This window comes from Macrotis lagotis, chromosome X (assembly GCF_037893015.1).
Source record: "Macrotis lagotis isolate mMagLag1 chromosome X, bilby.v1.9.chrom.fasta, whole genome shotgun sequence".
Lineage (NCBI taxonomy): Eukaryota > Metazoa > Chordata > Mammalia > Peramelemorphia > Peramelidae > Macrotis > Macrotis lagotis.
The window spans coordinates 472,960,482-472,974,045 of record NC_133666.1 but is presented as its reverse complement, the minus strand read 5'-3'; positions in this window follow the sequence as shown (position 1 = coordinate 472,974,045).

Genomic DNA, 13,564 nt, shown 5'->3' with positions numbered 1-13,564 from the left:
ACCAAAAAATAAAAATTGTGATTTATATGGAAAAGCTTAAGTTTTCCACTCGAGTCTTTTATTTGGCATTGTGGCCAGTATGAGAGCCCTGATAAACCTGCTTCTCTTTAAACCTCTTTCCAGGCCTCCATACACAGCTCACTCCCCAGCAAGGGGAGAGAGACAAGATCAATCTTCAGGGTACTGCTAAGCCTTTACTAGGGAAGAAACTATTTCCCTGGGAAGGGGGTGTCTTCACATATCAATCATTACTTTAGCTATAGTGGCCATTTTTCTGAGTGATGGGATAGGGGAACAGAGAAAACAATATCCATACTGGAGAAAAGTTATTTTACATGGTTAGCCTTTGACTTGTAGCCAACCATCCACTCATGAATATAAGAAAGTAAATTCCTTATAATTATATTCGATGGACTACAAATTTAGCAAGAACACATTATGAGAGGGGATGAATTCTGAGATGAGCTATTGGGGGGAAAAGTCTCCTGATTAGAGTCAGTTCCTTAAAGTCAAATTTAGGAGATTTTAGAACCTCTCTCTAATTCTACCACAGAGTTCACAAGTTATTTGATGGGTCTCACAGCTAGTCAAAACATTATAAAGGAAAAATTACATTTTACTAAGGCATTGAATCCACCTTAACCTGTATTCCATTAAATGAAAATAGCTTGCATTTTACTAGCACTTCTAAAAAGTTCCATGATGCATTTTATTTGATGTTCACAAAACCTTATGAGTTAAGTGCTACAGTTATCTTCATTTTACAAATGGTGAAACTAGACATAGAGAAGTTCATTGACTTGTTCACAGTTATTGAGGTCTCAAACCCACAAACCTTGACTCCTTATTTAATACTTTTTTCCCACCATACCCCAGTTACCATCTATTTTGATAATAATATCTAGTAGAATTGATAAGCAGTATAAAAATCTCCTTTCATCCTCAAATTCCACATAGGTAAAAAGCATAACAAGTACCATGAAGACCCTTAAACAACCTTTTCAAATCAAAACTAAATCTTTAGGAGGTGACCTAATGAGAATGAAAGAAAAGTTAGATCCAGTTAAGATTTCATTTAACTTTTTGCCTGTGTAACACTGAATACCAAGAGCCTCACTTCCTGGAAAGTCAGGTGGATTAGAATTTACCCTTCCTCCCAGAGCTTTGCAGTACCCCTGAAGGGACTCAAGGATAGCTAACCCTAACCCTACCAATAAAACCAGATCCTACCAGTGGTGCTTCTTCAACTGTAGGGGGTATTCTTCTGTACTACAATTCCATTAGTCACTAACAGTCAGATTAGCTTTCATACTGAAATATTCATCTAGAAACTTAGAAAGACAAATAACATAGAACAGAAACAAAAATACTCCAGGTCCATTTCTTTAAAGTCCTTCCCCCTCTTACTAGTTCAGTTGATAGCACCTGTGGCATGGATGAAAAGATTCTTTTCTCTAAGGCAGGGTCAGGGAACTTCTGGCTGGTGGAGCATATAAGGTGCACAAAATCATTTCCTCTAGCTCTGAAAAGCCAACATCAGGTGGGACTTGAAATTCAATACAACTAGAATCTTTTTAGGAGTGAATTACTTAATTGTTTGACCAAATTTTTAAGTTTTCATCCTTTGCAGAAAAAAAGATTTCCCACTCCTGCCCTTTGGACAAAGCAAAAAAGAAAAAAAGTGTGACAGGAGAAAGAGAGAGATATGGAAGTAGGGAGAGGGATAGAGAGGCAGAGAGACAGAGAGGTGAGACAGAAACAGAGACAGAAACAGACAAAGGCTGAGACAGAGAATCAGACAGACAGAGAGACAGAGTCAGAGAGATTGGCTCAGTCTTGCCAGTTTTAAAGATACAAGCAGATTGGGCAGCTAGGTGGCACAGTGGATAGAGTACCGGCCCTGGAGTCAGGAGTACCTGAGTTCAAATCTGACTTCAGACACTTAATAATTACCTAGCTTTACCTAGCTGTGTGGCCTTGGGCAAGCCACTTAACCCCATTTGCTTTGCAAAAAAAAAAAAAAAAAAAAACCCTAAAAAAAAGATACAAGCAGATAATCAAAGGAAAGATTATCTGTCCATGTAGTCAGGAGCAAATGGAAGAAACCTCCATGCTAGGTAATGTGGACCTACTCCAAAGACCCTAGAAGTATCTCTATACTTGGAGGACTAGGCATGTCCAGGAAATCCCAAGCTATCCCTTTATCTTTAGCTCTGTATGGACATAATGATAGAGCTTACAAAATAGATATGTGACATTCTTCCCCATCCTGCTCCTTCTAGAGCCAGTCCCATAACCTAAACCATTCTTATCCCTAGAGGTCATAATTAGCTGCCTTGCCTCTATTCCAAACGAGCTGATATATCTCTCCTTATAAAAGGAAAACTGTTTTTCCCCTAGGCTGATCATTGGATAAGCTCAAGAACTTGCCTTTCTCAATGAAACAACTGAAGTATAGCCTATGGGTTATAAGCTTTAAACATATGGAAGAGCCATCTTCTTTTATGGGAAAAAAGATAAGCTTCTCACCTGAAGCTTACAACTAAGTCCAAGAAGAAGGGCATTTAGGAATGATGCCAACAGGGTAGAGCAATGATGGAGCAGCAGGCAGATTGATGCAATGATATCACCAGAACATATCAGCAACCCTACAGGATTGCCTTTCCATTCACATCTCACCATAGGTATTCCTTACATGTGTCTTCTTCTATGTGTCTTCCAAGCCGCATATGATTCCTATATATCAGGCATATCCACACAAGTGTCAACACATAGACATATATGTGCCCTAGTCACACATTTTCTATGTCTTCCATATCTTTTTTTTTTAGATTTTTTAAGGCAATGGGGTTAAGTGGCTTGCCCAAGGCCACACAGCTAGGTAATTATTAAGTGTCTGAGGTCAGATTTGAACCCAGGTACTCCTGACTCCAAGGCCAATGCTCTATCCACTGTGCCACCAAGCCGCCCCCATATCTTTTCTTTATGCACATTCACTCTTTACACTAGTGTAGTGGTATAGGTAGTTATAGGTAAATATATCCCGGGGTGGGGGTGGGGGGGCAGGCAGGGGATATTTACTATGCTGTTTCATTAAATGTCTTGACTTTGAACTCTGTCTTCTGACTCAGTAAATATAAACCTATTAAGCCTGTTAAGAAGAAAAGATTAACTTGAAAATGGGATAGTTGTGGGGTTTTTAGGTTAAGGATGGTCATATGTAATAGAGGATGCTCCAAATGCTCCATAAAGCATTTTAGGGTTTACTAAGTGCTTTCTTCATAACATTCTTGTAAGTAGGCTATGTAAGCAGTATTATAATTTTAAAGATAAGGAAACTGATTCAACAAATCTGAATAATTTGTCTATGGTTATATAGCTCACCCATGTTGTAATATGAAACAAAATCTTATAATTTAGCAGAGTGGTAGGTGTCATAATGGAAAGCACATTGTACTTGGAGTTAGGAGGACCTGAATTAAAATCTGACCTCAAACACTAAGACACCGGAGCAAGTCATTTAATCTCTCTCAGTCTCAAGTTCTTCAACACTAAAATGATTTTAATAATTGCATCTGTCCCATAAGTTTTCTGTGAAAATCAAATTATATAACATATTAAAGCACTTTGCAAACATTGCAGCACTGTATATAGGCTAGATCTTATTTCTATTTTTAAAATGTCCAGTTCATAATAAAGGGAAGACAAAACTACCCAGGGATGTCATGTGGAAAAGAATCTGAACTTGTTCTTCTTGGCCTAAAAGAACAGAACCAGATGCAGTGGGTGGAAGATTCAAAGAGGAAATCTGGGATTGTCAGGAAAAAATCTTTTAATAATTAGAGCTATCTAAAAGTCAAATCAGCTTCCTTGGCATATAGCATATTTTCCCTCAATGGAGGTCTTCAAGCAATGTTTGGGTGTCCATTTGCCTGGGATTTTGTCAAGGGGATTCTTTTTTTCAGACATGAGTTGGATTAGATGACTTCTAAAGTTCCTTGAAACTTTGAAAATGTGATTCTACCCAGTAGTTAGAAGCAAAGAGACTCTAGTGACAAAAACTCCTCCCTCCCTCCTCCCAGTCCCCCACATTCTGTTGCAAGAGTCAGGGATTGAGCAATTTACAAAATGAAAAAGTAAAACTGGAATCATAGGATTTAGACCTGAAAGATAAGAGAAATATATCTAGGAGAGGGTGGTAAGAAAGATAGACAAATGGGAAAGTACTTCCAAAGCCGCCTCTGTGCCTGGAGAAGTTCATTTTTGTTCTATCCTTATATAAACATTTCCTTGTGCTTTTTCCAGGGTGGTTTGGTGTCCACAACACCCAGAAGGTATATCCCTATAGCAAGTGACAGAGAGAGAGATTATCATTACTATTTTCTTTGCAGAGCTGCAGAAATTGTAGCTGGGGGACTTGAGGAATGAATACCACCCTCAAGTTGTTCTCCCTGAAACATTCTCCCTCCTTGAAACAGAATTTACATCAAAGATCCTAGGTTGTTAATAAGAATTTTGCATAATATATAGCATTTGAATAGCATCTTATTTGTGGGAAAATAACCTTTAATCATTGTATTAATCATTACTCAAAAGCTTAAAAATATTGGAACTATAATTTTTAATATGAGATTCTGAGAAATAGAATTACTCATAATTATATAGAAAGTATATGTAAGAGAATTAATTTTTTTAAGTTTGGAATGTGAGTTACACAGTCACTTCAATGTTATAAGAATGTCTTTAAATTTCTGTTTGTTAGTTCTGTTCTGTTAGTATAACTGTAAGAGCACTGGATTTAAATTAAGAGATCCTAATGCAGGTTCTGACATTTACCACCTATATTTACTACCATTTCTCTTCAATTTACTTTTTCTTACTACAATATATTTACTATCATTTCTCTTCAATTTCTTTATTTGTAAAATGGGGGTAATAGTATTTAAATATTTCATAAATAAGTGTTTGTACATCTTTTATACTATAAGAATGTTAGTTGTTATAAATACATTGTACAAGCCATGCTACTCTATGGTTTATTAATATGTATACATATGTATATATGGATTCCATATCTTGCTGTAACCACCAACTCTCCCAAAGTGCTTTGTGTTTCTCTCTGTCTTTCTGTCTTTTTCTGTCTTTCTATCTCTTTACCTCTCTCTCTCTCTGTCTCCATATCTCCACTTCTGCCTCTGCCTCCATCTCTTCCTCTGTCTCTCACTCTCTCTCTCTCACTCTCCTTTTCTCTCTCTGTCTCACTTTGGTAATCAGGTGTCCTCTAACTCTATGCTTAACAATTTTCACCAACATTCATAAGTCCCCACTTATGTACTTACTCTTATCACATCAGTCACTAGTAACCAAATATTCTAAACCAAAACATTTATTAAAAATGCAAAGAATATACATAACTTCATGACATAAATATCAGTTGTACTCTCCTCATGTATAGTATATCCACCTCAATAGAAATTGTAGTATCCGTCAACTTCAGGCATAACTGAAGCCTTTAGTTGACACCTAGCTCCTAATGATAAGTTCCTATAAAAGGATAGTGATCTGAAGTTGTCAAAATCTCTCCTATCCCTTCTCATTTTCCTCATCTCAACAGCAATAGGTGACATTCAGCAAAGTATCTTCATCTTAGCTTCTCTTTTCTCTATTGTTCTTGGTAGTAAATCATAATAATTTTCTCAATATACTCAGTGACAGATTATAACAGAGAATGGAGTATTTTCTCACTATACTCCCTCTCAGCAACAGATAATTATGAAGAACAGAATATTTTTTTCATTATATTCAGCAGCAAATAATAATAATAGAGACTAGCAGCAAGTAACAATAAAGAAGACACACATAGACAGATGCTTCTTATTTCTAGCAACAAGTCATAATAAAGAACAAAGTATGTTCTCTTAATACTGATTATTCTTAGCAGTCAGTCATAATGTACTAGTGAGCAGAGTATATATGCTCTCTCTACTCTTTCTCAGCAACATGTGACAGTAGAGAGCTCTCTAATCTTTTATTGGCCAATTATTTCTATCCAGCAAGTAAATAAAAAAAATCATATTTTCTCTTTGATGGAGTTCTGAAATTTGCCCTGTTGCCTCTAATAATATGCATCATTCAGCAACTAGGTTCTTTGAAAGTATAATCCCACCTTATGAATAGTAATCAAATCCTAAATTAATTTGACCCACAATCATAGAACTCTTAGGATCATTGCCCATATTTTCCCAGTTATTAATTCAAAGACTATTTACTTCTTCATTTTTCATTTATAAATCACTGAAACAGATTAGTCACCATTCACTTCAAAGTTCTACAGTCTGCCATATGTAAGTGTGCAAATACTCTCTCCAAATGGAACTCTTGAGCAAAACTGAGAGTTAGCATTTACTTCTCTATAAAAGGTTGAGGTGAATTTTAAAAGTTCACCCCTATAATCATATTTTTATAATGTCTTACATGTTGGAGGGTATAAATGTAGATAATAAAGATGTTAAAAATTATAAGATTATAGTGACATTACCAGAATGACTGTCTCCATTCTCAACTTCCCATAGAAGGAATTGCTGCATTCATTCTTTATATCAAACACATGGCTGGCTAGGTGCCTAAACAGCAAAAACCAGCAACCACACAGATGGTGGAGGCAGATGGTCTAGCATGAGGATTTGGCATGTCAACCACTGACATGTCAGTGTAGGATTATCGATCTCTGCTTTGAGAGCATGTTCTGGTTATGCAAAAGAAAACAAAAGTAAAAAAATCTGAAAGAAGAAAGATCACAAATTTAGTTTCATCTTCTTTAAAATGTATACAGTGTCTTCTAAAGATGATTGTAGCCCACCATCAGAATTTCCACTAGTAGTGGGGAACCATCCACAATCCCAGCACATACTATTTATGAAGCAGTTAGATGGGGTAAGTGCCATAATTAATCAACTTTTCCAGGATAAGAATTTATAAAGCAATGAACCCAGTAGAAATGGGGAGAATCCTCATTGATGAACCCCCAGAGCAGTAATATTGTAGGTTTCTTTACTCATTTCAATGGGCCAGCTCCTAAGAGATTTTAGGATTGAGGTTATCTTTCTATGACTGTCACTGCTCCCGATCTGATCCCCAGCATGCTCAAATTCCCCAGATGTTCCTGTTTTAAATATGTAAATGCTCTTTTCCCCCTTAGTCTACTGACATGGGGGGTACCTTTTTTTCTTCAGAAAGAAAAACCATGCTGCATTAATTTTTTTTGCAAAGCAAACGGGGTTAAGTGACTTGCCCAAGGCCACACAACTAGGTAATTATTAAGTGTCTCAGACCAGATTTGAACCTAGGTACTCCTGACTCCAGGGCCAGTGCTTTATCCACTATGCCACCTAGCTGCCCCTGCATTAATTTTTAAAAGTAAAATAAAATCAATTTTAGAGTATGGAATTCAAGAGGGACCTCTCAGTCTTACTCTCTATCATAAATTCCAAACATATTAGTGGTAGATTTCATTCCTATCCCCACTAATTAAAAACATGAAGTTTCCCCCTAGTGATGAGAGAAGTTTCATTTCATAGCCAAGCTCCTGCACAGCCTTTACCTCTAATCAATAATTGGTCACAGATCCCACTATGGTCTAGTCACTGACCCAGGTAAAGTCTTCTCCATGTCTGGCTTCCTCTGAAAATGCTGTTATTGCTATTTTTGCAGTGCTTTGTTTTTGAAGAGGATCAATGACATTATGGGGTGATGTTTTCATTTGTATTTGAATTGGATTTAGGTGAGACAAAGTCGCACAAGATCAACAACCTCACTCTCTTCCAGGGTCATTGAAATCCAATTGCAGGACAAAAATCAAGATGACTATACAGATATTCTCAATGTCTGATCAAGTTCTAAGCATTCCACAGCATCTGTCTTAATCACTTCATGACCACTGGAACAAATTGTTTTCATCATTCATTCTTCCAGGGGAACTCTTCACACATTTGGAGCAGACATCCCCCTAACTCACTGATGGATTTGAACCTGTTGGTTACCCTTAACCTGGTTTAGCCCATTTACCAGGATGATTTATCAGGCAGGTTGTGGTCAATGGGCATGCTACAGCTTCTTGAAGCCACGGGTAAGATGGACACAAAAGATGAATGAGCAACCCCAAAAGGGCTCAGCAAGCCCTCACAGCAGAAATGCTAGTCTTCCCTAAATATCCCATACACCCAGCTGAAAATGTAAGCACAGCTGGAAGGCCCAATCTCAAAAATAGGTAAACTTTTTAAATTTCATTATTCTTTTAATTAAATAGTCTTTTAATGACTCACAAAGGATATCCTCTGATTTAATCAATTACAGTGACTCAGGGTAATTTGAAGTTGAAGTTGCATTCATCTCATTCAAAAAAGATATTGGTGATTATGAAAACTGCATGGGGACCTCTTGGAATGTGAACATATGCTAACTTTTTTATGTTATATTACTTTGTTTTTTTTCCAATTACATGCAAAGATAGTTTTCAACATTCATCTTTTTGTAAGCTTTTGAGTTCCATATTTTTCTACCACTTTCCCTTCCCTTCCCATGGCAGTGTGTAATTTGCTATAGGTTGTACGTGTGCAATCCATATCAGTCAGAATATATACTTACTATGTGTCAGTTTAAAAAGATGGGAAAACCTCAGAAATGAAAATCAAATATTCAGATATATGTAAATATATAGATAAAGCCATAAACAATCAAATTTTTCTCATTCATAAATGGAAAATGGTAATGCAAATAATACAGAATTGTGTTGAATGGATAAGATCACTCAATGTAAAGTCCAAGCCCTGGATTTGAATTCCAGCCTTACCTCACCTAACTTTTGTGACCTTGGACAAGTTACTTAAACTTTGTGGGTCTCACTTCCCTATCTTAAAATAATGCTAGACTGAAGGAGCTGTAAATCCCTTCCAATTCTTAATTCAGAAATTATTTCTATTTGACTTTATAATGAATTGTGTGATTTTTGGTCAAAATTTCTTAATTTATTTCCCTTAGGCTAATATCAAATTTAAATCTAATTTTGTGAACCTTTGGAACTTCTCTTGTTCCCTATACTCACAAACATTCAAAATCTGGTAGCTGTTTTAACTCTTGGTTATGATTAATTAAGAACATATTTCCTGTATCAGGTTTTATTTTTTCATTCTTAAGAGAATTCAAAAGAAAATGCAGCAGAACCTATGACAGAATTTTATTATAATCCTTAGAATAGATAAAGTATGGGAGGAAAGAAAAGAAATTCTTTATCTAAACTTGGGAGAGTTTTCTTTACTATCATGAAGTAGGCCAAGTAAGACTGTAATGCATTTGTCTTGTTGCTGTCCTTCATTCTCAAAGAGGATCAAAATGGTATCACTGGTTGGAGTCAAGGTATGTGTGCTTAACTGTGACTAATCAGAACAATATAAGCTCAAAAGACTCTACAAAAAGTCAGGCACAAATAGTCCATATAAACATTTGGAATAGAAATTATCTAAATTTGCATATCTCCTGTTTTGTTTGAACTAATTCGATCCTGCTTCACTCATAGAGCACACCACATTCTTTGATATGGTCAAGTCATGTTGGACCATCCTATGCAGGCACGCCCCATGCCTCACAATCAATTCCAAAGTTCTTCAGACTTTGAGAGTGTCTTTGTATTGCTTCTTCTGTCTGCCAAGAAAGTGCTTACCTTGTATGAATTATCCATAAAATAGTCTTTTAGGTAAACATATTTTTGACATTCTAAAAATGTGGTCAACCCATCAAAATTGTGCTTTCTGCAGCAAAGTTTGAATGCTTGTCAATTCAGCTTGAGAAAGGACTTTAGCAACCAGTACCTTATCTTACCAGGTGATGATCAGAATGTAAGACAATTTAAACAGAAGTGATTCAGTTTTCTGCTATAGCACCAGTATACAGTCCAGATTTCAGAGTCAAACAACAATGATGTTAGTACAATGACTCTGTAGACCTTCAGTTTGGTAGGCAGTCTAAAACCTCTTTTCTCCCACACTTTCCTTTGGAGCTTCCCAAACACTGAAGAAGTTCAGCTTCTTGATCTATGTGCACATCCCTAGCATTCAAATTTCCCATTTGTGGTGCAGACTGGTGAAGAACCCCTATTTTCTGTATCTTAATTCTTGAGTCAAAATTAGCAGGAACAGCAGAGAATTGATCCACTCTCTGTTATCTCAACCTCAAAGGCAGCATAATAAGTGCACAATCATCTGTGAACAAAAAGTCACATTTGTCTTATATATGCCATTATACCATTCTTTACTACCCAAAAGCCTTAAGAGCAAAGTTTAAGGAACTAACATTGTTCATTGTTATGTGAAAACATGGCTTCAGGTCATGCAGTGTTGCAAGGCATAACTAGAAAAGAGAGATACATGTTTGAGAAATTCAAAAAAACAAAAAAAAATTAGTATTTTTACAAATACTTGAGACAAGACTAGAGACAATGAAAGGAATGAGCTGGATGAGGTTGATGAGAGGCACCTAGGGATGCCTGAGATTAAAGGCTGACATCCATAGAATGGGGGACATGAAGAGGGGAGATTGCTGACTTATGTACAAGAAAGCAAAAATTCAGAAAAAAAAGGAAAAGAAGTTGATTTTTTTTTCCCAAAAGAAAATCTATGATCTCTAGTTTAATAGCTAGAGATAACCTTTAGGTGAGTTCCAATATTATTTCTCAAGGCAGGAAGGAGGAAGAATTCTATTTGTTTTTGTTCTTGTTTTACAGGTGCAGTTAAAGCAAAAACCTCTTGGGTTGTGGCTAGAGACTACTATTCATAAAAGTATGACCAACAGAGAGGGGTTGAATCAGTTGTTAGACTTTAAAAATGATTTGAAAATGATTTGAAGGTGAAAATGGTTTGAAGGTGAAACATGGTCACTGAGTGAGATTCAAAGGAGTATGAGATACTTGTGTTCCTGCACCATTATCTGGAACTGGAATTCAGTTGGTCCATAGATATTTTTCAGGCCAGGTATGCGATGAGAGTGAGGAATTCAAGGAAACAAAATATAGTCCCTACCCTCAAGGAGCTTACAATCTAATGGGGGTAGACAATAAGCAATATACAGAATAAATGATAAATAATAAATAAAAGGCACTAGAATTAGGAGCAGTTGGGGAAAATTGTATGTAGAAACTGAGGTTTTAGTAGGGACTTAAAGGAAACCAGGGAAACCAGTAAGCAGAGCTGAGGAGGCAGAAAATTCTAGGCATGATGCCAGGGAAAATGCACAGAGTCAAGGGATGGAATGTCTTATTCATGGAAAAGCAAAGAGATTAGTTTCACTGGATCACTTAGTACCTGGTAAGCAGTAAGGCATAAGAAGAATGGGAAGGTGAGGAAGCTATGTTATAAAGAGCTTTTAATACCAAACATAGAATTTTGTATTGGACCCTGAAGGCAATAGGAAGTCACTGAAATATCTTCCAAAGGGAGGTGACATGGTTGGAGCTGTGCTTTGGAAAAAACACTCTGGTGGCTGAATGGAGGTTAGATTGAGTAGGGAGAGAGACTTAATGCAGGCAAATCTACTGGCAGGCTACTGCAACAGATCAGGCCTGAGATAATGAGGGTCTGCATCAGAGTAGTGACAGTGCCAGAGGAGAAAAGAGAACATATAGGAGAAATATTGCAAAAATGAAATCAATAGACCTTGGCAACAGATTGAATTTGTGAGGTTGTGAGCCTGAAGGACTGGGAGGATGGTGTTGTCATCTGATGATGTTTGTCCTTCATTCTCAAGAAGACCATGCCATCAGGGAGGTGATATCATGACAAGCACATGACAAATACATGAATTGGATTTGAATGAGGGGGTGCTATGCTAAGTCACCAGTTTCACTTTCTCCTGCAGAGTTCTCTGGGTCCAGTAACCAGCTGTGAATCAGGATGATCAGAGATGGCCTTAGATGTGAGACAATCAAGGTTAAGTGATTTGTCCAAAGTCACATAGCTAGTAATTTCTGAGACAGGTTTTGAACCCCAGTCCTCCTGACTGCAAGTCAGCGCTCTATCCACTACACCACCAAGCTGCCCTGTTATCTAAAATAATAGGGAAGGTAAGAAGTGAGGAGGATTTGGGGGAAATTAATGAATTCACTTTGGATATATTGACTTTAAGATGTCTTTTGTAGGGGTAGCTAGGTGGCGCCATGGATAGAGTACTGGCCCTGGAGTCAGGAGTACTGGAGTTCAAATCCGGCCTCAGACACTTAATAATTACCTAGCTGTGTGGCCTTGGGCAAGCCACTTGACCCCATTGCCTTGCAAAAAAAAAAAAATCTAAAAAAAAAATGTCTATTGTATATCCATTTAGAAATGTCTGAAATTGGAAAAATAAGATTGAAGATCAACAAAGAGTTAAGGCAGCATATATAGATTTGAGAATTATTAGTTTAAAGATAATGATTAAATACATATGATCAAATAAGATCACCAAGTGAAGTAGAAGAGTCAGAGAAGGCCCAGAACAGAAATCTTTGGGCTATTCATAGTTAGAGCATGTGATCTGGATAAAGATCAAGGAAAGGGGACTGAGAAAGAATGGTTAGAATGGTATGAGGAAAACCAGGAGAAAGAGGTGTCCCAAAAACCTAGAGAGAAAGCTGTTAAAGTTTGCAAAAAGTCAGAGCAGAATAAGGAGTGAGACAAGGTCATTGAATATGGAATTTAAAAGATCTTTAGTAACTTTGTAGAGAGTGGTTTCAGTGAAATGATGATTGGAAGATGGATGGTAAAAACATGGAGTTGTTAATTGTAGACAGCCTTTTCAACAAAGAGTTGATTTACAAAGGGTGTAAGAGATAATAGGACAATAGTTAGGAGGAATGGAAGAACAGAGAGTTTTTAAAGAATGGATATGATGTGGGAGTGTTTGTAAGCAATAGTGAAGAAGTTAGTAGGCCGAAAATAAGTGACAGAAGGGGCAGCTAGGTGGCGCAGTGAATAGAGAACCAGCCCTGGAGTCAGGAGCAAGTGAGTTCAAATCTGGCCTCAGACACTTAATAATTACCTAGCTGTGTGCCCTTGTGCAGACCACTTAACTCCATTGCCTTGCAAAAGAAAGAAAGAAAGAAAGAAAGAAAGAAAGAAAGAAAGAAAGAAAGAAAGAAAGAAAGAAAGAAAGAAAGAAAGAAAGAAAGAAAGAAAAAATAAGTGATAGAGTAGGAACAACAGAAGGGTAATCTTTTGAAGGAGACAAGATGAAAAGGGATTACTTGAGCAGGTAGAGGGTTTACAGAGTAGAAGGAGTAAAGGAGAAGAGGGTGGCAGGAGACATATAAGTGATATGAAATGAGGAAGAGCGGAAATAAGGGAATACAGAGCATGACTTCAATTTTTTCTGAAAAACTTTGAGGCAAGGGTCTCAATTGGGGAGGGGGAAGGCACATTGTGAAAAGCAGTACTTATAAATATTCACTAATTAGGCATTTGATTGCCTCACATCCAGGTGAACAGAACCTGGATCCCATGTTTCTATATGCCCATACTGCTAAAAGTCTCTATATACTCTT